General features: G+C 40.2%; 1 pseudogene; it reads right to left on the bottom strand.

Annotated features, from left to right (window-relative positions):
• The window catches only part of LOC113600699 (peptidyl-prolyl cis-trans isomerase A-like), a 90,681-nt pseudogene that overhangs the window by 660 nt on the left and 67,538 nt on the right, over nt 1-22,483 (bottom strand).

Below are 22,483 nucleotides of genomic sequence, written 5' to 3'. Positions count from 1 at the left end.
GCTGTTCTTGGAGGGGAGTCTGAGCAATGTTGGAGCTGCTTTGAGTGCAAAATACTGTGCTCTCAGCTTTGGCATGGACCCGATCTTCGATCTTTCCTTGGTGAGAATGAACTGTCTACATCTGGAGCACTTGCTTGTGTGTTAAAGTGAAGAACCATGGTCCAACTCTAGGTAAGCTCGGCATCAGTGGCCCTGGGGATGTAGCCTAGGAATCCATTTTTTTTTCTCCTTAAATAAGTTCCTCAAGGTATTCTTACTCATCCTGAAGTGCACAGATCAGTTAGATGTGTGTGCACACATCTGCTAGTTTCCCAACAACTGGATAGAAACTAGTTTGGTTCAGTTAGGAAAAGAACCCCCCTCCCCACTGCACCAATCACCAAAATTAAAAAAGAAAGATGTTTTGTAAAAAGCCTGTTCATCTCAAAACCTCCCTCGTCTCCTGCTTTTCATCTGTGTGGTGTTCTCTCTCTCGTGATTACAAAGCGTTCCAAATGGTTGCAGTCATTTTGAGCATGTTCCCTGAGATCATATCTCTTCCAAGCTCTGGGGAGAAGGGAGGTCAGAAATAAGTTCCTGAGGTGGGAGCTCGCCTTGCAAGGACGCAGCTCTCTGTAACTCTGGCCTTGGCATCCTTTCCTTTAAGCAACTCCTTCCCAGCTTGTTTGATTCTTTACCCACACCCCTTCAATGCTCCCAGCTGGAATTAGTCACTACGCCCTCCCCTAGCCAGTGAAGCTCCTTATCTAGTTTGCTTCACTTATTCCTGTCTCCCTTGCAATGAGTTAAATCAAAGGAAAAGTCATTTGCGTCGTGCTCTCCGAAGCATTTGCACATACATGACCTCAGCACTCTTCACGATATACTCTAGTTGGGCATTGGAATGCTTGCTCCTTGGTTTATGAAAAGATGCCATGGCTTCAAAGATTAAGTGACTTTCCCAAGATTAGGAAACTAGTTAGAGGTAGAAACAAAACATCTTATAACATTGTTTTGTGTGTGTGTGTGTGTGTGTGTGTGTGTGTGTGTGTATGTGTGTAAATTATGGAGTCTTATGCCTATTTCATTAAACTACAAAATTGTTTAAATTAAGCAGCTATATGTACCAGAAGCATATTAGATACTTTGGAATATAAGAATATCAGCAGAGTATCTTCCATTAAGAAATTTACAGTCTTATTAGATCGTAAATCATAAAAAAATACAACTTTCACCCTGGCTATGGTCTGAATGTATATGAGCCCCCTCCCCACTTTAAATTCATAAGTTGAAATGCTAACGCCCAATGTGGTGGTATTATGAGGTGGAAACTTCAGGAAATGATGAAATCATGGGGGCAGGGGCCTCATGAACAAGATTAGTTCCCTTATAAAAGAGTCCCCAGTAGCCCCCTTTCCCCTTCTGCCACACAAGGGCACAATGAGAAGTCTCCAATCAGAAAAGAGCCTTCACCCAACCACGCTGGCACTGATCTTGGACTTCAACCTCCATGATATTGTTTATAAGGCATATGGTGTGTATGGTATTTTGTTATAGTGGCCCAAAGAGACTAAGACAACCCTGTAGTATAGGTATTTATCCTTTCCCCCCCTCAAATAAAAAAAAAAAGTTTACTTATTTATTTTGAGAGAGACAAAAACAGCACAAGCTGGGGAGGGGTAGGGAGAGAGGGAGACTCCCAAGCAGATTCCATGGTGCCAGCCCAGAGCCTGATGTGGGGTTCACACCCATGAAACCGTGAGGTCATGACCTGAGCCCAAACCAATAGTTGGATGCTTAACCGACTGAGCCACCCAGGTGCTTCCCTTCCCTCAAATTTTTTAAGCATCCGTATATTAGACACCACACCAAGAGCACGTAATTGAAAAACAAAATAACAGTACAGCACAACAAAGTAACTGCCATTAAGAATCTAAATGCAGAGGAGGAGAGATCGACCCACTAGATGAGCCGTACAGTGTGTTACATTGTGGCTAAGACCTTGTTCTTTGGACACATACTTCTTGGATATGTTTCCTGTCTTTACCACTTAATACCTCTGTGATCTTGGGTGAGGACTTCTATGTGTTACTCCTTGATGACTAAATAAGTATGTAAAGAACTTAAAACAGATCCCTGGAACAAAGTGCTCAATAGATGTCCGTAACAAGAGCAACAACGATAAAAAATAATGCAGTGTTACAATTATTACTTAACTTTAAGTCTTTGGCCACATTTGGGAAGATATTAGCTGTTATCTCTTTAAAATATTTTTCTTCCTCGTATTTTTTCTCTTTTCCATCTGGAGCTTAGCCCTTTTGATCTTAACAGTCTTAAGGCTCCTTTTCTTTTTCAATCATTTTCCTTCTCTGTTGTTCAAACTCGATAATTTTTATTGATTTTACTGATGGTAGCATGAAGTTTAATGACTTTTTCTCTATCATCTCTAATTTGCTACTGAGCCCATTCAGTGAAAAGTATTATTTTTCATCTGATCCTTTGTTATAACTTCTATTTATCTAATTACATGTTCTTTCTTTTATTTCAAAAGTGGTTACCCTTACTTTGTGGAGCATGGTTAAATTAACAGCTCTGAAGTCTTCTGTCTATAAGAATTCCAACATCTCTATCACCTCAGGGTTAACATCTACAGTTGACTTTTTTTTTTCCTTACAAGATATTATAGTTTCTTCATTCTTCATGTTTATAATTTTGGATTATATCTTGGACATTTTGAATATTGCAAGGGCCTAAATCTCATTTAAATCCTATAGGGAATATTTTTTATTTGTTTCAGCGAGGAATTGCCCTAGTTCAAGGTCACAAATTCCTACTGTCCTTTTCTCTGGGCTGCGGTTCCAAATGTAGGCTTAATTTTCAAAGCCTTTGAAGGACCACTTAGGTTTGTCCCACGTGTGTATCATGGAGTGGCCAGTCTGGGAGCTGGGTGAGGATTTACCCCGTTGTTCAATTCTCAAAGTTTTTTGTATGCAGTTTAAGACCAAGCTCCATGAATGCACAGCTTGAAGGTGAGCCCAAGAGTTCAAGGGTTCATTCCTTTTATGGCACCCCTTTATTTCCCTTTGGTTATTTTCCAGACTCTTTCTGGCTCCCCAAATCCATCCCATTCATTGATCCAGTCCACCACAGTCCCACCTTTGTTTTCTGTCTAGGAAAGGACACTGTAGGTTCCCAGCTTTGCCATGTACTTCCTCATACTGAGACATCAGGGGCCAAAGAACCAGGGTATATGGAATGGTAAGAAGAAACACCTCCCACTCCCTTAGTGCAATGGTTTCCTGGTCAGTAAGGCTTCCTCTGCCAGTCCCCCACTACTAATGTCATGGGATTGCCTGGAGACTGGGTTGGGAGAGAAGGAAAAACAAAACCAAAACAAAACCAGGGGACTCTACTATTCTCTCTGACCCATAGGAACCCTCTTTCCTATCTCTTCCTTGGACCAGAAAGAGAAGGTTATCATTGTTATTATTTTTAATCTTTGTACACGTTGAATTGTACCCCCACCCTCAATTCATATGTTGACATCCTAACACTTGCACGTCAGAACACGACTTTATTTGGAAATGGGATCATTGCAGATGTAATTAGCTCAGCCACACTGGACTAGGACGATCCCCTAATCCAGTGTGGCTGATGCCCTTATGAACAGGGAAGCTTGGATGTCAGTACATATGAAGGGAAGCTGATGGAAGGAGACAGCCATCTGCAAGCTAAAGAGAGGCTTGAAGTAAATCCTTCTCTCACGACCCTCAGGAGGAACTGGCAGTGCTTACACCTTGATTTTGAACTTCTATCCTCCGGAACTGTGAGATAATACATTTTTGTCTTTTTTCTTAAGGCACCCAGGGTGCGGTACTGTGCTCTGATAGTTCTAGCAAACTAATACAGAGCTCACATCTGGTGCACACTTACGGGTTTCAGACTGTCTTTGAATCCAGGCTCAGAAATACTGGAGGAGGAAAAAGAGGAAAGTCATCACTGGCTTGGTGTTATTTCGAGTTCTGCTTTCCTTCCCCAATCTGCCTGCTACCGCTTTTATTTTATTTTTATAAATATTCTTCAGATCGCTACTCCATGCATTCTGTCCGGGGTTATTCATTGCGTGGAGCGGGAGAGACAGGACGGAGCGTGCTTACTCAGCCTTGGCCAGAACCGAAACTAACAGTTTTGGGTTTGCTGTTTCCCTCTCCTTGTTTTGATTTTACAGGATTGATTTGAGGAAAAGGATCTTATGTTATTCCGTCATCTTGCCAAGATGTTGAAACAAGGAACTCTCAATCTTCTTTCCTTCTAAGACCGATTTCCTCCAGGCTCAGTTTAGAGACGTTGACATCTTTTTGGTTGCAATTTAAATTTCTGAGTTTGCTCTGTTCATTATTTTTCAGGGCTGAGGGCGTTTTGGACTTCGGGGCAAAAAAAAAAAAAAAGTGAATTATTTCTCTTCACCTTTAATGATGAAGAAATGGGTACCCAGTGGCAAGGCATTCTTAAGAAACCTATTTCTGATTCATTTGAGTTTTATCCAATTCAATTCCATAGACCTTTATTGTTCTTTCTTTTTCTTCTCCCCCCCCCCCGCCCCCGCTCTTTTTAACTTTACAAACAACACGAAAAGAATGAGTTAGACAGGATTATTCTCCTCAAGGAATTTAAGCAAACTGCCCGTCAGAACCCTGATATACTCAATTTATAGAATAGGAATAATTATACCCACCGTACAGATGTTGTGTGCAGATTTTGAAGAAATATGAAAGAAAAAAGCATCTTATAAACCTAGTGTTATGCCAATGAAGGGTTATGATATTTTATTTGTCCTAAATGTGCCCTCTTTCTAGCTTTAAAGGAGCCTGAGGATAGGATGTTGGGTTTAGCTGAATAAAACTATGTTTCCTTTCTCCACACTGCTTCAGATTTTGTTTCCACCTCTTCTCAACTTAATATTTCAAGGCAGAGCAATCCCCATACTTTTAGTCTGGAATTGTACAAGAGTCTCTGCTGGCCTTTGCCCTTTGTGGGAGCATCCCAACCATCATTAAGTCTTTTTGAAAGAACAAGTACCAGCCATCGTACAGAATCTTCCACCAACAGCATGTTATATTCCACGAACAGACTCCCTGGATCTTATAAAACAGGAGAATATGTCATAGTCAGATTTAAGAGAAAAAGATGAGGTATGAAAGTGCATGACCCCTTAGGCTGACATATAACTTGCCTTGGCTCTTGAAGCTACCCTCAGTCTCTAATATCTTTATTCTCCCCATTTCTCAACGTGTCAAAATAGGACGCATTTATTCGACAAGTAATTTCTGAGCCATATTGTTTTGATTTGGCAGTGAAGAGAGTAGGGAAGCTTCATGTTTTCAAGGGGCTGGCATGCTGATGGGAGAGAGTGGAAAGAAGGAGGGAGGGAGGGAGGGAGGGAGGGAGGGAGGGAGGGAAGAAGTAGGGAGAGAGAGAGAGAGAGGGAGAGAAAGAGAGAGAAAGATATCAGATAATGATAAATGTTGGGAAGGGAATTATGACGGAGAATAGAGAACAGTGAAGTGTCAGGGAAAGACTCTCGGAGACCCATGAAAGTCTAGACCAGGAGCACTCCAGGCAAAGGAAATAGCTATTTCAAAGGCCTTAAGGTACTCTTGACACATCGGAGGAATAGACAGTGGGTTAGGATGGTGATGACTTGGGGCACGTGGGCCACAATGAGGTCATATGGATGGTCACCAACCAGATACAGACTTTGCAAGTCAATGCAAGGAGGAGTTTGGATTGTAGTCCAAGTGTGATGGAGGCATTAGTGGTTTTTTAAGCTGGGAGTAACAAGTTCTGACTTACTCTTTAAAATTTTCACCCTGCCAGTTATGGGCTTCTCCTTGAGGACCACTTTGAAATGTTTCTTCTGTCAAACATTCTTCCCTCAAATAACCGGGCAAAATCAATTCCTCCTTCATCTTGGGCTTGAGTGCAGATCACCATTACATATAGTCATTTGGAGCTTGGTGATGAGTCCAGCTTAATTGAACCTGAGTATTTCTCTTCTGTAAATAGAAGGATGGTACCTAAAAGAAAATAAGTACCCAGGAAAGGCTGTGGCACTTAGTAGGCTCTTGGTAATTTCTGGTGTACTACAAGCCATTAGCACTTTGGACCTAAAACTTAGCATTTATCTTATCTTAAGTTCTAGTTGGTTATTTGTATGTCTGGTTCATCCCAATGACTGACTTTCTTTAAGAAAGATATTTATTACATTTGTACCCCCTTCATCCAGTAGAGTTATAGAAACGTCAAGAAATCACAAATTGCGGTGTGTTCACCAAAGTCCGTTTCTTTCTCATCCTATATAAACAGCTAAACAAGATTTCCCAACCCTCCAGTTAAGTATGACCACGTGACTGAGTTCTAGCCAACTGGATGTGCTTGGAAGTGATATACACGATTGGCAATCCTCGCCCTTAAAAGCTTCCCATGGGTGATTCTTCCAGTCTTTTTTCTTGTTTGCTGGCAGAGTGAAGAATTATGAGGCACTGGGGAAGGCTGGGTAGAAAGAAGTCAGGGACCCTGGACCACTGTAAATCCTACCTGCTGGAGGGAAAAAGAAATCTTACTTTGATAAGCTATTAAGACACCAGAGCTTCTCTTACACTCTGCCGGTGTTACCCTAACTAGTGCGATGTACCATCACGTGTGTAGAACTTGTTTTTACCTTCACATATTTTGTCTCCTTTACTCTTTTCTATCATGGAGGATGCAAGGCAAGGCAATCTAATTTTTCCCATTTTATACAGAAACTCTGTGGGGAAGGTTGTGATTTCCCCCGATGGTTAAGGCGAGAACCAAGCCTTGACCTCTTTATTCTGCTTTAGGAGAAACAAATGCACAAATCTCATAGGTGACGAGGAATGGATTAGAAAGGAGTAAACCAAGATTATGAGAGACCAGTAAGGAGGCACTCATAGTTAGGGGTGGCAAGAGATGAGATTCTGGGAAGTGAAAGGGAAGGAGGGGAGGGGAGGGGTGAGTAAATGGAAGTCCCAGGGCCCTTCGTGGCGTACCTTGCTTGGCTGTCACGTCCCTTCCTTATTAAAGCCCCCATTTTATCATGTTGGGAAACTAACCAGCTTCTTCCAAATTAATAATGCACATCAGAATTTGAGGCAAATGGGATTCTATGGGAGCAAGAGTTGTGGTTAAGGAAAAATGGGTGATGCGAGAGACCCTTGGAAGGTATAGGAGAAATACAGTCATTGTTGTTATTTTCAAGAGTGTTAAGTCATGCCACCCAGAGCAACATTTTATTCACTTGGGTTATCTTTTGACCTATTTCAAGACTCAACATGTGAAGGGAATACATGCTTTGGGGTCTTCCACACTTGACTTTTGGCCTTCAGATGGCAACTGGCTGCGACATGACTTTCAAGTTCTTGTTTCTAGCCCAGGCTTCCTCCTAGGGCTCACATTCACCTATTTGTTTGCCGAAAACCGAGTCTTGTGAAACGGCTCCCTCTCTCAATTTAATCTATCACCGGTCCCTGTAGAATGTGCCTCTTAAACATCTCTTGAAATGACTTCTCACTTTAATTTTAAAATGGGTTCTAGCTCACACTCCTTGCTGAAGTTATTTCCAATTTTTCACTAAAAATATCTATGAAAATACATTTTAAAAAGATAAAATGTGTCAACAGCATCAAATTTTAAAGCCACTAAAAATTACAGGATTCCAAATCACTTTTAACAGATTACCAGAGATTAATATAATAGAAAAACATTTTTTAACAAGTGCCTCTGTCGTCCATAGAACCAAATCAAATTTACCATTCATTCTGGACAAAAATCATAGAAAATACTTTAGTTTATGGTCTGTGTCCCTGAAATAAAAAGTTTAAACCAACAGAAAAGGAGCTCTGTCTTATGTGGAATATTCTGTCAAAAGCAGTCACCATGAAGCTTCTATTCCCAGTGTTTCTATTTTGTTCTTCTTTGTCTACAGTTAGCTCTCTCTAGTACATGTGGAACATGTCATACTTGTACGTGTTTAATAACTGGATCTTGGGTAAATTATGGACTCCAGGAGGGCAGAGGTTATGTCTGTTGTGTTCTTCGTGGTGTTTTCAATACCTCAAGAGAGCCTAGGAGACAGTAATGTGCTCCACATTGTTTTATTCTTAGACTACACCCATCCCCATACAAACAAACAAACAAATACTAAAAAAACAACTATGGCTGAAAAACAAAAAGACAATTGTCCATAATACACAGTATTTGGATATGCAGTATTTGGAAGGTGAAACGCTTCATGGAAAGACTCATGAATGGGAACAGAAAAAGAAATCTGTCAGCAGGTTATTTTGTGATTTTTGCCCCCACGGTAGTCCATCGGTTCAAAGGACAATGAACGGCATAGTGAACATAGGAAAAACTGCAATCTCTCTTGAGCAGACCTACTGGTGGTTTTTGAGTTGCAATATCTCCATTCCTTCTTTGAGAATGGCATTTAACCGTCACCCAAATGAACAGTGCCTGGAAGCCAGGGCTGGCAAATGCTTAGTGTATAGATACATAGTACGGCAACACAGTATAGACAAATCTCATCGCACTTGAAAGTGAATAAAGTGGAAAGTAAACATGAAATCTACTGTAGAACTGGTGAAAAAAATTCCTGAACACCCAGGAGATCTTTGCACCTACCAATATATATCTATATATTTTACAACAATTAGAGGAAAGTGTTGGGGAACTAAATGCTTTGGAAGAATGCAGGAAGTGGTGACGTCTGTAAAACTGGAGCAGGAAGGCTTAAGCAGACAGCTAGTTGACATGCAAAAACAGCAGGCTGGGAAGACAAGAGAGCTAAGAGAGACGGGGAAGGGCTGAAAGACAGCAACAATTCACCAGCAGAGCTAAAACCCCTATTGGAGGTAGGAAAGGGGCTAGAGTGACAATGGCACACAAAATGTGCCCGGCAAACTTGAGCGGTTCTACCAAAATGCAAGGGAAAGATGATTATTATTAAAGAAAAAAGTAAATAAAAGCTACGGAGGGGAAAATGTACGGACAATACTATGTGGCCCTCTAACATTACTTTTAATAGTAAGCCTTTCAGATTTTAACCTCATAGTTCTATAAAAGTTGATTTTGTTAATATGGTTTTGTTAATATGATGAAAATTAATTTAGTGTAGGGACATATCTTAAAAGAACTTATATCATTTAAAGGAACATTTCAACATGAGTATCAATAACATATAGAACGTTGCAGAAGTGTACATAGTTAATAAAACTTAGTAACTGTTAATAAAAATTAAAGAAAACCTAACATCAAAACCTGCCTTTACAGAAACACTCGCAGAAAACCCAAGAAATCACAAATTCAGTGGAGTTTGAACGTGACCATTAAAACAATTATACAACCTTGAGTCGAATGACTTGAATAGTTGTTTATGATGAATTTACAGACGTACACATTGGTAAAAAAAAAAAATAATTTACTCTTTTTGAATTCAATTTTACTCTGATCCAGAAAAAATACTCAACGGGAGTGCTTTTGTTTAATTATTTACTGTACAAAAGTTCGTGGAGAACCTACTATTTGGTGACAATATTCTGCGTTCTGGGGACTGTGCTGGTGAACAAAACAGCCTTTACCCTGTCACCGCCGTCTTTAGTCCAATGTGGCATGCCAGTAATCAATCGGATAATCACAAACAGCTGTAAAGGTTGTGATGGTTGTGATGGTTGTGTATAAGGGCCCGTTGGGCCTGAGGAGAGGAGCCTTGTCCAGTCCTGGGATCCCAGGGAATTATGGGGCTATGCTACAACAGGTCATCACCAACATGAAGGCCAAGGGGAGAGAGGTCCTGGTGAGTTGGAAAAACCGGGAGTTTCTTGTGCTCAACTTTTAGAATTAAGGAATGAAACTGAGAAGAATCACAGAGAGGAGGAAGCTTGTAGAGACAGACCATTTGAAGACTTTGGGTAGAATCCTAGGAATGTCTTGGTTCTTTAGACATAGCGTTCCGACGAACTCTTGAGTGTATTTGTACTTGGATCTTTGTGCTTTTGTGTGTTTTGTACTTCAAAGGACAGGTGTTCTTGTAACCCCCTTCTATGTGTCGGGTACTTTACACTTATGATGTCACTGAATTTCTCTACGAATTTCACTAGGTAGACACAATCAGCTTTATTTTCGTAAGACGGAAATTGTGGCACAGAGAAGTAGCTCAAGCTGCTTACATTCAAGCCGGAAGTGGCAACAGGGGAAATAAAATATAACTCTCCACATCTACCAGACTTGATGGTGAGGATGAGGAAGAAGATGTTGATGATGGAGATGAAAAGAGGACCCCCATCATCACCGTAAGAGTAACAAATACTCGCTGAGTGCCAGGCACTAGTCTTAGAAGGTTACATTAATTTATTTTCACAATAGTCCTAGCATTGTCTTTGTTTCGTAGATGAGGATGTAGAAGTTTAGGGAGTTTTGGCAAATTCTGGGCATGAGTAAGAATCGTCAAACTGTGCTTGTTCCTTTGAGCACAACCTCCAGTGGTACTCAGGCTTGGTCCTCTGTGTGGGCTGCCCTCCCTTCCCCATCCCCTTGTTGTCTGATTAACCTTCACACCTATCTTCTTTCTTTCTTTCTTTCTTTCTTTCTTTCTTTCTTTCTCCATCCATCTATCCATCCATCCATCCTACGTCTATTTTTGAATGCATCTCAGGCATTGCCTGTGCCAGGGTTTTCCTTCAACCTTCTCACTCCCAGCCTCCATCTGATTAGACACCAGTACTCTGGGTTCCAATTGCAACCTGGGCATATCTTCCTGCTTTCCACCCTTGGTTTTATCTTTGTCTACGTTTCTACCTCTCCCAGTCTTCAGAGAACCCACTGAAGAGGAAGATGCGTCCTGTTTGGCTGTGCGTATCGACTACTTTTGTACATTCTTTTCACACTCTTTGACACATCCTGGGTTCTCCAAGCTCTAACAATTCACTGAGAGGGGAGCCGGGTGACTGGAAACGATGTGTGATTAAAGGAGGGCTGAAGACTGCGTCAAACTTAGAAAAGTTCGCTTCTGGTAGAGGTGCCTTCTGAGTCCAAATTAACCTGTGCTCCTCTGTAGAGACACTGTTTTGTGTTGTTCTTTCCCCCCCTAGGGGGTTGAAGGACATTTTTCTTATGTATAGCTGGACATTAAAAAGAACCAAGACAAATTGTGTTATGGGATTGGTGTTATTTCACTAACATTGCCTGGTATGTAGTTTTCATTTGCAAGCTTCATATTTTTCTCTGAGCTGGGGAAGTTCTTTATCATTGTTGTTATTTTCTCATTAAAGTTATAAACTTTCTTCTGCCTTTTGTGTAATTTGTGTCCTGTGTTGGCTTCAATTGGCCACAATTGAATTTGGCCGCAATTTGTGACTTGTTCTCTCTTTTAGTCCCAATGAATGTGTACTGATCCCACTGTCCTTTTACTATGATAAATGTGCCTTTCACCTCCTGTAGTCTTTCCTGAAATGAAATTATTTTCTTTTCATGACTGCAAGCTCTCTTTCTATTTTTAATTTATTTTTCATTTAAAAAAATGTTTTACTTATTTTTGAGAGAGGAAGAGAGAGAGCGAGTGGGGGAGGGGCAGAGAGAGGGGGAGACACAGAATCTGGAGCAGGCTCTGAGCTGTCAGCACAGAGCCTGACATAGGGTTCGAACTCACAGACCACGAGATCATGACCTGAGCCATAGATGGACGCTTAACCAACTGAGACAACCAGGTGCCCCTAAGGTCTCTTCTTAAAGATTCAAAGTCCTCTTGACTCTTGAAAAAATTAATTTAAGCATGTGAAAGGTTCCTCCTTTTTCTCCTAGTTATCCATTTTCAGAATCTTTTGGACTGTGGTATTTTTCCTCAAGTCCCTGATTTTTCTTCATCTCCCACTCTGCCACTTGGGGCTGTTATATTTTCCATGAAGGGAATGATACAGAGCTTCTCTCAGGATTGTGTGGGTCCCTGTTCATAATTCCCAAGCATCTTGTTCTTTGAGATGTGGCAAATTATTGGCCATGTTGACACTGTCTTTAATCCAATCTAGTTTTTTCTTTATCTTGCAGCAAGTGCTCAATATTTTTGGCATGTGGACGTTACTATTTGTGAAATTCTACTGAAAATAAAGGTTTTTTTACTTTAAGTTTTACTGGTCATTGTACCATAATTCTGGAAGACTCCTGTATCCTGTTTACATAGAAGAATTTCGTGTTAATTTTAAAAGTGAATTTAAAAATGCCAGCCAACTTATTTATACTTTTCTTTATTCTTACAATTTCATAAAGCACATATGTTGTTCATATAATCAGGAAAAATTTAATGTAAAAGTTACAGTATTCATTTACATTATTGATAAGGTCTCTGTTTTCATGTAATCACCTGAGATGTGTAAAGAGATGATCAATACACAGGTAACACTGCGTGAGTCTAAGATGTATAATATATCATTTTGATACATTTATGTGCTGCAAAATGATCACCACAATTATACCTCAGTAAAGCTGAAAGACTAGTAGAAATCACATACTTGCATTACCAGGGACATGGCGAGGGGTACTGAGAAAACCCACTTCTGCTGAACGCACCCTTTCTCTAGAAACTGGTGACTGTGCCCCTGTTATTTGTTCTTTCAGTGGTCCATGTTGGTTGCTTTATTTAATCGCAATTCTTTTTTTATAAAACCAGGAGTCCGTTCATGACAGCAAGGATGTCAGACATTTAAAAATATTTCCTGAGCTGGCTTCAGAGTCACCACGATCCCTTGTCCCTGTCCTGTTGCCTTGGAGCAGACGCACGTGTTCTGTCTCTCTTTTCCCTCCAGACAGATTATATTCCATGATGCCTCTTGGTCCTTCGGCAAATAGCTCCCTCCCAGGGCTCCTTTAGTCCTTTAGTCTGAATATGCAAGTCTTTAGAGGAGCCTACCATTTTCCATGTATGCCCTTCATCCACTAAATTCATTGAGACTCAAATAAGCTCAGTGTTGAGGCAGTCTTAGATATATGAGACTTTTATAAAAAGGAAAAATCAACACTGAAAGCTTTGGGATTATATACAACTTTGATTTATCTGCGAAAGGTTAATCTCTATACTATCATTATTAGCAATAATTCTAATGTTGATCCCAACATCAGTTTTCAGATATTGAATATCTATTGCTCTTTGTTAGATTTACCTACAGTATCACATTTAATATTTACTGCATTTTCATGAATTAGTACTAATGACCCTTACTTAACAAAAGAGGGATCTGAATAATTGGAGAGGTCAAGTGGCTTGCCGCAGGTAACATAAAAACGAATGAATGGGGAAATTAATTCAGGGGATGAGAAATTTTCCATTCCAGATACCAGAATGAGGAGATGTCCAGAACTCGACTCAGAGAACAGGAACACTGGAGAGATTGCTCAATAAGGCCGAGTCTACAATCAAAGGTGCTGCCTTGGTTGGCATAGCTCAGGAAATGGTCACCAGATGGGCCAGCAGAAGTTCCTACCCTTGGATGCATCTCCTCTCTCCTTGGGCCATAAAACAGCCCAATGAAGAACTTAGCAGTCCAGATGGCCTGCTCATCTCTCAAAGGTCCGTAGAGTCAGTTTATACTTACTAATTGTCTTTACTGGCTCTTCATTTCTGATCCAGAGGAAGCTGCCTTCCTTCATTTCACCAGGACAGATTTAGTTCTGAAGATTCTCACATCTCTTGGCTTCAACAGTGAAGGAAACACTTTCTGGAATGTTTTAATTTTCCTTTCACGGCGGAAACCAGACCAAGCGGAATAAAGTGAAAACAGGCCCAGCAAAGCAAACTTTTCTCATCCTCTCGGGAGACGGGGCTGACTCAAAACATTTCTAGTTGTAATCTGAATTGAGAATTCTTTCAGTTAGGTGAAATGGAGATGAACGAGTCCACCTCTCTGGGGCAAGCGTAAGGGGGGAAGACTAAATCCAGGGATAGAAATCTTATGGTACCAACCTTGTTCAACATAAAGGAAAGCCTTACAGTAGCCAGAACTGCCCAGAGACAGAATGATCTATGGCAGGAGAGGGTCCATACATCAAAAAAGACAGGTTTCTAGTCACGATCTAACAAAGTCCAGATAAGCATTTGGCAGGTATGTTGGAGACGGGGTTCCAACATCATGTGGGAGATTGGATTACAGTTTTTAAGTTCCTGTATCAGTTAGTAGTTGCTATGTAACAAACCATCTCAAAACTCAATGGCTTAAAACAGTAAGTCTGTATTATTTTTCACATTGTCTAGAGGGCAGCCAAATCATTCCTTCAGTCTTGGTTGGGCTCCCTCATGTGTCTGCAGTCAGCTGATCTGGGTGCAAGTGGCTTTGCTAACCTGGGCTGAAAACTATCATATATTTGGGAGTGATTGGCTGTAGTCTGGTTGATGATGGCCCTGGCTAAGACAAATGTGTGCCTTCGATGAGGTCTTTAATACTCTAGCAGGCTAGCTAGGATTTGTTTATATAGTAGTAGGAGGGATCCAGTAGACCAAGAAACTCATGGCCTCTTGGGCCCTATTCTTAAAATTGGAATCTTCACTGCATCTCATCGAACAAAATAAGACACAAAGCCAGTCAAGAGTGAAGGGGTAGGGAAATGACTCTGCATCTTCAATAGGAGGAATTGCAAACTCTTACTGCAAGGGATGTGGATAACTGAAGAGTGAAAAATGCTGAAAAATTACATTGTTTGTAATCAACCACACTCCTCCTTCCATCCCACAGAGCCTGTGATTCCAGGAGGCTTGCAGGCCTACCTTATTCATTTACAAACACATGTTGTGACTTTCATTTATCTTTTCTTCTATTAATATATACATAATCTGTTTTGTATCGAAAGGACTTATGGCTCCTAATTGTGATAGCCCATAGAGATCAGCTGTGGCTTCTTGAATAATTTATAAACAATGCTAGAATGTTGTCTGTCTTATGTTTCTAGAATTCTTAATGCAATGGCCAAAATAACAGTACCCACCACCACGGCCATCATCACCATAACAACAACAACCCAATAACATCAGGATTTTCGACAGTATCCTGAGAGCTTATAAACACATGATTATATTGGGGTGCCCGGGTGGTTCAGTCAGTTGAATGTCTGACTGTCGATTTCAGTTCAGGTCATGATCTCACCGTGCATTGGATTGAGCCCCGCATCGGGCTCTGTGCTGACAGTGAAGAGCCTGCCTGGGATTCTCTGTCATCCTCTCTCTGTCCCTCCCCTGCTCCCTCTCTCTCTCTCAAAATGAATAAGTAAACCTAAAAAAAATAAACGCGTTATTATATGTGACCTGCGCAACTAACTTTGAAGGCAGGCAGGGCATCTATTTAACAGGAAGGAAAGTGGGCTTCAAAAGCTTAAAGAACAGGCCCAGAGTCACCTGTTCATTGTTCCCCAAGATTGATGTCTTGGACTTTTTCACATTTCTTAGTCTTTTTTTTTTCTGGGAAGATGTTACTGTTAAGCAGGGACACTTCCTGCCTCACAGGAAGTGAGGACATTTTTAAGTATTAAGAAATCAAGTCTTTCTTTACATTCTCAAGTTCATGTCCGTGTCCATGATAAGAAATCTACTCCTGAGGGTAAGAGACTGAGGTTGTTACAAATGGGACCGTAGTATTAGTTTTCTGTTCTGCCTTCCTTGCCTTAAGTATTCTATTTAATGCATTTCAATAATACCTAATCTTCAGTGAGTATCCACTCTGAGCCTCACACAATTAACTCTAGGCCATCTAAGTAACATCAAACATTGTAACAGCTCCATGAAATGGGTGTTGGAATATTGTGAAAAATAAGGCTGAGAGACATCGAAGAACTTACAAGCTAACATAGTTTCTTAGGGATGAACCCAGAATTTGGGCCTACGTTTGACTCCAAATCTACTGCATACAAACCTTTCTTATTGTCTAAATTCCTGAAATAGCTAATAAAATCGTGCCTCCTGATGGTATTTTGATATCCTGTTATATTTATAACTTCATTAGTTCCTTAAAAGTTTGACAATAGCTAATAGCCAGTGTAAGAATCCCTCTTCCTCTAGTTAGCGATCCTGGAGAGCAGAATGGACAATTGACTTGCTCAAAGTGACAAAGATTTTGGTCCTGGAGATGGGACTGAAAATCAGGTCTGTCTTGAATTTTGAGATGGTTTTTCCTTCGGATACCTTTCAAGGTTGTCTGATAGTAAGACTTCTGCCTTCTTTCTATCTGTTCATTTCAAGTTTTTAGACCCAATTGATTTAAAAAAAAATTTAACATTTATTCATTATTGAAAGATAGAGACAGAGCACGAGCAGGGTGGGGGGGGGGGTGCAGAGAAAGAGGGAGACACAGAATCCAAAGCAGGTTCCAGGCTCCAAGCTGTTAGCACAGAGCCCGACACAGGGCTTGAACTCACAAACCGTGAGATCATAACCTGAGCCGAAGTCAGACACCCAACCGACTAAGCCACCCAGGCGCTTCTATTCCCAATTGACTTTTAAATCAATTTTTTAATCAAAAAAATTGGGGGGGGGGCAAAAACCCCCCACCATTGTGTTGTACTTTCTAGTTTGATGATATATATCTTTTCTTTATACTTGACTGCAGGTGAGATCTTTCTTATAGGTCCGGAGGGCATTTTCAGTGGAATAATATGTGTGTTTCTCCATCCTCCTGGAAGACCAGAAAGAGTATTTAAAGCCTGTGTCTCTGGGAAACGTTGTCAGGAGGAATGGAAGAATGGGAAATATTAATTAATGAATTTGTGTTATATATTCACCCTTCTCCTCAGTCTTATTGATTGATGTAACATAAAGCCCAATATGGTAGGTAAATAGAAGCAAAGTATCAATTGTCATGAATCTGGGCAAGTATATGATAACTATGACATTATATCAGAGAATTTCTCCAACTATAAATCAAGATCTTGTACACATTGGCATGTCTGGAGAGGGGTGCGGACACAGGACCTACAGAACCTTCTCAATCCATATGTTAAAGTAAGTACATGGATGAGGGCTCTACAGCTACTGCCTCGTCCCAGTCACAGGTAGAAAAATGAAGGTATCTAGGAAGATGCTCAAAATTCCCTTTATCAAAATGGTCCTCAAACTTTAGCACCTGTAGGGCTCTTGGTACTCAGATCGCTGGTCCTACCCCAGAAAGTCTCATTCGAGAGAACCAGTATGGGGCTAAAAATTTGCCCTATTTGTTATTTTTTATTTTTTTAAACTTTCTAACCAACGCCCAGGTGATGTTGGTGCTGCTGATGCAGATAACTGCACGCTGGGAACTGCTGCTCTAGAAGGAAGGTCAGCCATGGCACTGGGAATAAGATAACAATGACAATGGCTGATATTTATGAAGTCCTTGCCACGTGCCCAGTGCTGTTCTACAGCTTTATATGAAATACTTCATTTTAACTTCCCAGCAGTCCAGGAATAGAGAGCCTAGCTTTATCTCCAGTTTGCAGATGAATTTAAATTTATGTGCCCAAGGTCATACACTGGTAGGTGTAGGAGCTGAGAGTTGAACCCAAGGACAGTGACTCACACACCAGAGGCTGAGACACAGTGCCTATCCTCTTTGAGCTTCAAATGCCCCTGTCTGTAAAATGAAACTCCGAATTCTTAGGTGAGCTCACAGGAATTGCTAATGCATTGACTCAAATGTTTAATATCATTGATTTTCACACACGTTCCGAAAGGTACCTGAGGACCCACTGTTATTTATAAAGTTGTAGGACTCAATGATTATAACAACCATTGTGGCTTTTTTGGAATCTTGATCCAGAATGTGAACCAGAGTTTGATGCAGAAATAGAAGAACCTTGCTATTTGATGGGTGGTTGATGAATGATTATTACTATTTGTTGGCTCTCTACTAAGAGCATGCGATCTAATATAAACTTCCCCACAGCTCTGTGAGATTGGATGTTCCTTTTGCCCTCACTTTTCAAATAAGTAAATTGAGGTTTTGAGAAGCTTAATAACTAGTCAAGATCAGTTAATCTGTGGTCGAGTCAGAAATGCACCAGGCTGGACCCCAAGCTTGATTTTGTAAGCAACACTTTCTGAGTTAGTTTCTCTCAACTGGCATACGTCAAAGTCAAATAAAATGTCTCCTTTTCCATTTCTTCCCCCCACTGAAAATGTTCTTATATTTTTGTACTTTCTACCCTTGTGTCTACCGGGGCTGTGTGTGGCAAATCCAGGGAGGAATTGTTTTATTCTTTAAAAATCAGGGAACTTCTTAACTGATTTGTCATTCTGAACACTGTAATCAAGTCTGCAATAAGGTCACATTTTATCCAGTTCATATATCTACCTACAAGGCCTCAAGGGTTTCTCCAACTTCAGGTTTTATTAAGAGTGACTAAGACTTTGCCATCCACGTTCTGGGATGAAGGCTTAATATATCTTCCTATTTGGTTCATATCGGCAACTATATATGCCCCCTGTGCTAAGGTTTCATTGGATGATGTGATGTAAATATAAGAGTTACTTGTCCTTAAGGAATTAGCAGAGGATTGATCTCTCAAGATAGTCACTTTGACATCTTCCAGGCACACGGTGTCAGTTCTTTGTGTTTCAATATCACTCTGTCCTTGCTGGTCTATTTTGGAAAATCATTTCTTCAGGAGATGCACAGCCTTGTCTCCACTTGCCCTTTCGGACGATGCTCAGCTTTAATTGGCTCTGTGACGGGAGTGTCACTTCCTCCAATAACTCAAGGGAAGGCCTGACTCTGGCTTGCGCTTTGATGCAGACTGGCTGGGTTTGAGGACTCAGAGGGGCAGGACCAGCCAAGAGGGTCTGCCGGGCTTTTGGGGGGTTCCCACTCCTTGAGCTGTGTCCCCGATGCTGTTCCTAGGCAGCGAGCCAGAATAACCACAGGACTTAACTTGTTTGTTTCTTTCTCCAAGAGTTTACTATCCTGAGCTGCTATGGTCCAGTATATAGCTATTACTGCTTCAGATAGTTTGCTCGGTTTTTCTGCCATTGGAGGTGATGAGTCCATCTGATGCCTGGTATTCCATTATAGCTATAAGCAGAAGTTTACCCCGAATCAAGGACGTTGCAATTTTTTAAAAAAAAATCAAACTGCTAGTTAGGGCTAAAGCGTTCACCAATCTTAAAGAAAGCAGGGGACTGATTACTATCTAACTTAACTGAAGCGAATTTGATTCCTTTGATGATTCAGAAAATGCTGCAGTATTTTTCCTCAATGTTGCTTGATGAACGTTAATTATCATTGTATTGTAGCTATGAGGAAAACTGGCTAGGAATATTGTGTTTATGATAGTGTTGGGTAAGAAATGGAACTTCATATAGTCTAGCTGGTGCCCATCATTGATAAGAAATTAGTGCATTTGTGTTCTTATTATTATACCCTTAATCCAATTATACACCTGGCACTCAAAAGAATAAAACCACAGGGACGTTAAATAGAGAGGCAATCTTAGGATCTGCTGGCTCAATTTCTACAGGAATATCATCTGTAGAAAAAGAGAAAATCCAGGAGGAAATGAATTTATGTTCATTCCTGAACAAAATGAATTTTGTTCATTCCAATTTTTGTTTGTACCAGCTCCACACTACACATCCTTCTATGTATAATTTCTTTGCGGCAGACTAGGACCAGTTCAAAATACAGAAACGTGCTCAGGCAGAACTACATAGCAATAGGTGAAAGGTATACATTTTAATCTATAATAATTACGTAGATCTTTGCAACATATGGAAATAGAATGAAATAATGAATTATTATTTGGTTATCATAACAAACACAAAAGGTATCAATTATTATTTACATTGGTAACACTCATTCTTAATTACATTTCAATGGGAAGAAAATTCCATGATTGTCACACTCAACCAACTTTTTTTTTTAATTGACAATCTGATTCTAAAATCTACATGGAAATGCAAAGGACTTAGGGAAGCCAAAATATCTCTGAAAAGAAAAACCAAGTTGGAGGACACACTCTACCTGGTTTCAGGAGGAACTACAATCATCAAGAGAATGTGGTTCTAACATCAAGACAGATGAATACATCCACAGAAGGAAGTAGAATGTCTAGAAAGAAACCCCCCCACACACGCAACTGATTTTCAACAAAGATGCAAACACAATTCAATGGAGAAAGGACAGTCTTCTTCATGAATGGTACTCAAACAAGTAGAGGTCCATATGCAAGAATATGAACTTTGACCTGTATTTTGTACCATTTATGAAAGATAAGTCAGTATACATCACAGACCCCAATGTGAAACCGAACACTATGAACTTGCTAGAGGAAAACACAAGAGAAAATCTGTTATTTTGGAAAACTGTGGCAGATAAGGTTGTAAAATTGGTCTTTATAAAATTAAAAACTTCTATTTTTACCACTCATTAGCCAGAACTCGGTCACATTGGCTACACAACGTGGCAGGAGATGTTAGGAAATAGAGTTTCAATTCTGGGATGTAATGTGCCAGATAAAAATGCTATCACAGTCTAAGAAGAAATGAATGGGTAGAGGCAAAACTGTCAGACTTGGTCAGAAATACTAAATACGAATCAAGAGTAAGGAAGATAAAGGTATGACGTTTTTTCTGTTTGAATTCTCAAACACTCTGGTTGAAATATTAACATATTCTTTTTGTTATTTAAAAATTCATTGTATATCTAGCTTAACCCTTATGTTAATAACCATCACAACAGCATTTGCTTCTTTCGTTATATAACTTGGGTACTGATCATCTTTGCTTTTGAACTTTGAGTGCCATTCCTGCCTAAATAGCTTTGCACAGAACCTGGCACAGAGTTTTTGCTCAATAGATATTTTTTTTTCTAATAAAAGCATGAGCAAATCTGACTGCTAAGAGTAAAGCATTGGTTCAAAGAGAATTTTTTAGGCATCTAGTCCGTGGCAGGCATTGCCTGATACATATTACCTACGGAAGCTCATTTAACCACACACAGCAACTCTTTAAGGTAGGTGCTATTGTCCCATTTTATAGATGAGAAAAGTGAGTTTGAGAGGGCTTTGCTTACTTCACGTTTGCCATGCTAATAAAAAGTGGTGGCCAGATATTACTGAAAGAACATTGACCCTGAAGAACCTAAGTACTAAGTAGGTGAACTTGGACAAGTCCTTTTTTTTAATCTCAACTTTATTTTCCTTGTCTGTAACATGAAAGGTAAGGATGTGTCGTGTATTAACTCTATCACCATGTGCCGGTCAAAAAAGTCTAAGGCTTTTAGCTTTTTCCAGTCCGTGTGACTTAGCCTAGAGCTGTCGTGACGATTCTACATAAAGATCCTGATTTTATCCATCTGAGAAACCCCAATCCTCTGGTCTCCATCACCCACGGGTTTTACTGCATCATGTTTCTATGGCTACGTATTGCTTACCTTCTCTTTTGCAAAATTTGGGACCTTGTGCAAACAGTGCCCCTACCGTCTGAGAAACCAAAGCCTTGAACAGAGACTTGTTTCAAACGTATACAGCGTAAAAATAAATTTCCCCATTTTAAGAACTGACTGCAAGAAACACCTTGGAAACAATGTAATGGCAACAACTGGTCTGATTATATGTAAAGAAACACATACGCAGGCTCTTACCCTGTTGTTGGATATGCCAACAGGACCCTCTACCTCACGCCAGAAAAAAGGAAACAATAAATAAGGCAATGTATTGTGAAGCTGATGGCCTTGATAAAAAGCAGCATTGTGACAGTTATAAAAGGTTCTTTTATTTTTTTATTACCTTGGAAGGAGAGGAGGAAATATCCCTGGTTCCTCTTCTTTTTTGAAAGGCATTTGTCCAATGCACTTGTGAGGTGTGGAGAACAGGGTTGGAGCAAGCCAGGACTCTACCTTTGACTCGGCCTGTTGTGGTTCTTGGAACTGTTACAATCAGATCTTTTTTTAAAGAGCCTCTGTGTTGGAGCATACATATAATGTCTTTCAGTTGGATAGGAGTCAGAGTATCAGAAGAATAAGCACAAGACGTTTGGGAAGGCCAAGTGAGCTAGGATTTTCCTGTAAGAATATAGGAGGGAAGAAACCTGAAATGAAAGGAGAGAATTGCACAGAGAGAGGCTCTGGAGATCTCAAAGGATCCTCCTGACTTTAGCAGAGAACCTGTAAGTTGATCCTTGCAAAAACAAAACAAAACAAAACAAAACCCACAAAACAAAACAAAACAAAAAACCAAACCAAACCAAACCAAACAAAATAAAACACCACGAGGCCTGAGAATCACTGGAAAAGAACAAGCTGAAAGCTCAAACCCAAAACTCACACAGAAATAATAGCTTATGCCCCTATCAGCCAGACTAAAAAAACATAACATATGGGATATCAGTGGACTGCTCAGAAGGATATAGATTCAGTGAGCCCTCAGAAGTCAAACAAAATTACCCAGAGATTAAAGGATTAATGCAACTAACAACCTTACATCA

This window comes from Acinonyx jubatus, chromosome F2 (assembly GCF_027475565.1).
Source record: "Acinonyx jubatus isolate Ajub_Pintada_27869175 chromosome F2, VMU_Ajub_asm_v1.0, whole genome shotgun sequence".
In the NCBI taxonomy this organism is placed as follows: Eukaryota; Metazoa; Chordata; class Mammalia; order Carnivora; family Felidae; genus Acinonyx; species Acinonyx jubatus.
The sequence above is the reverse complement of the archived record's forward strand: the minus strand, read 5'-3'. Positions and strand labels throughout refer to the sequence as shown.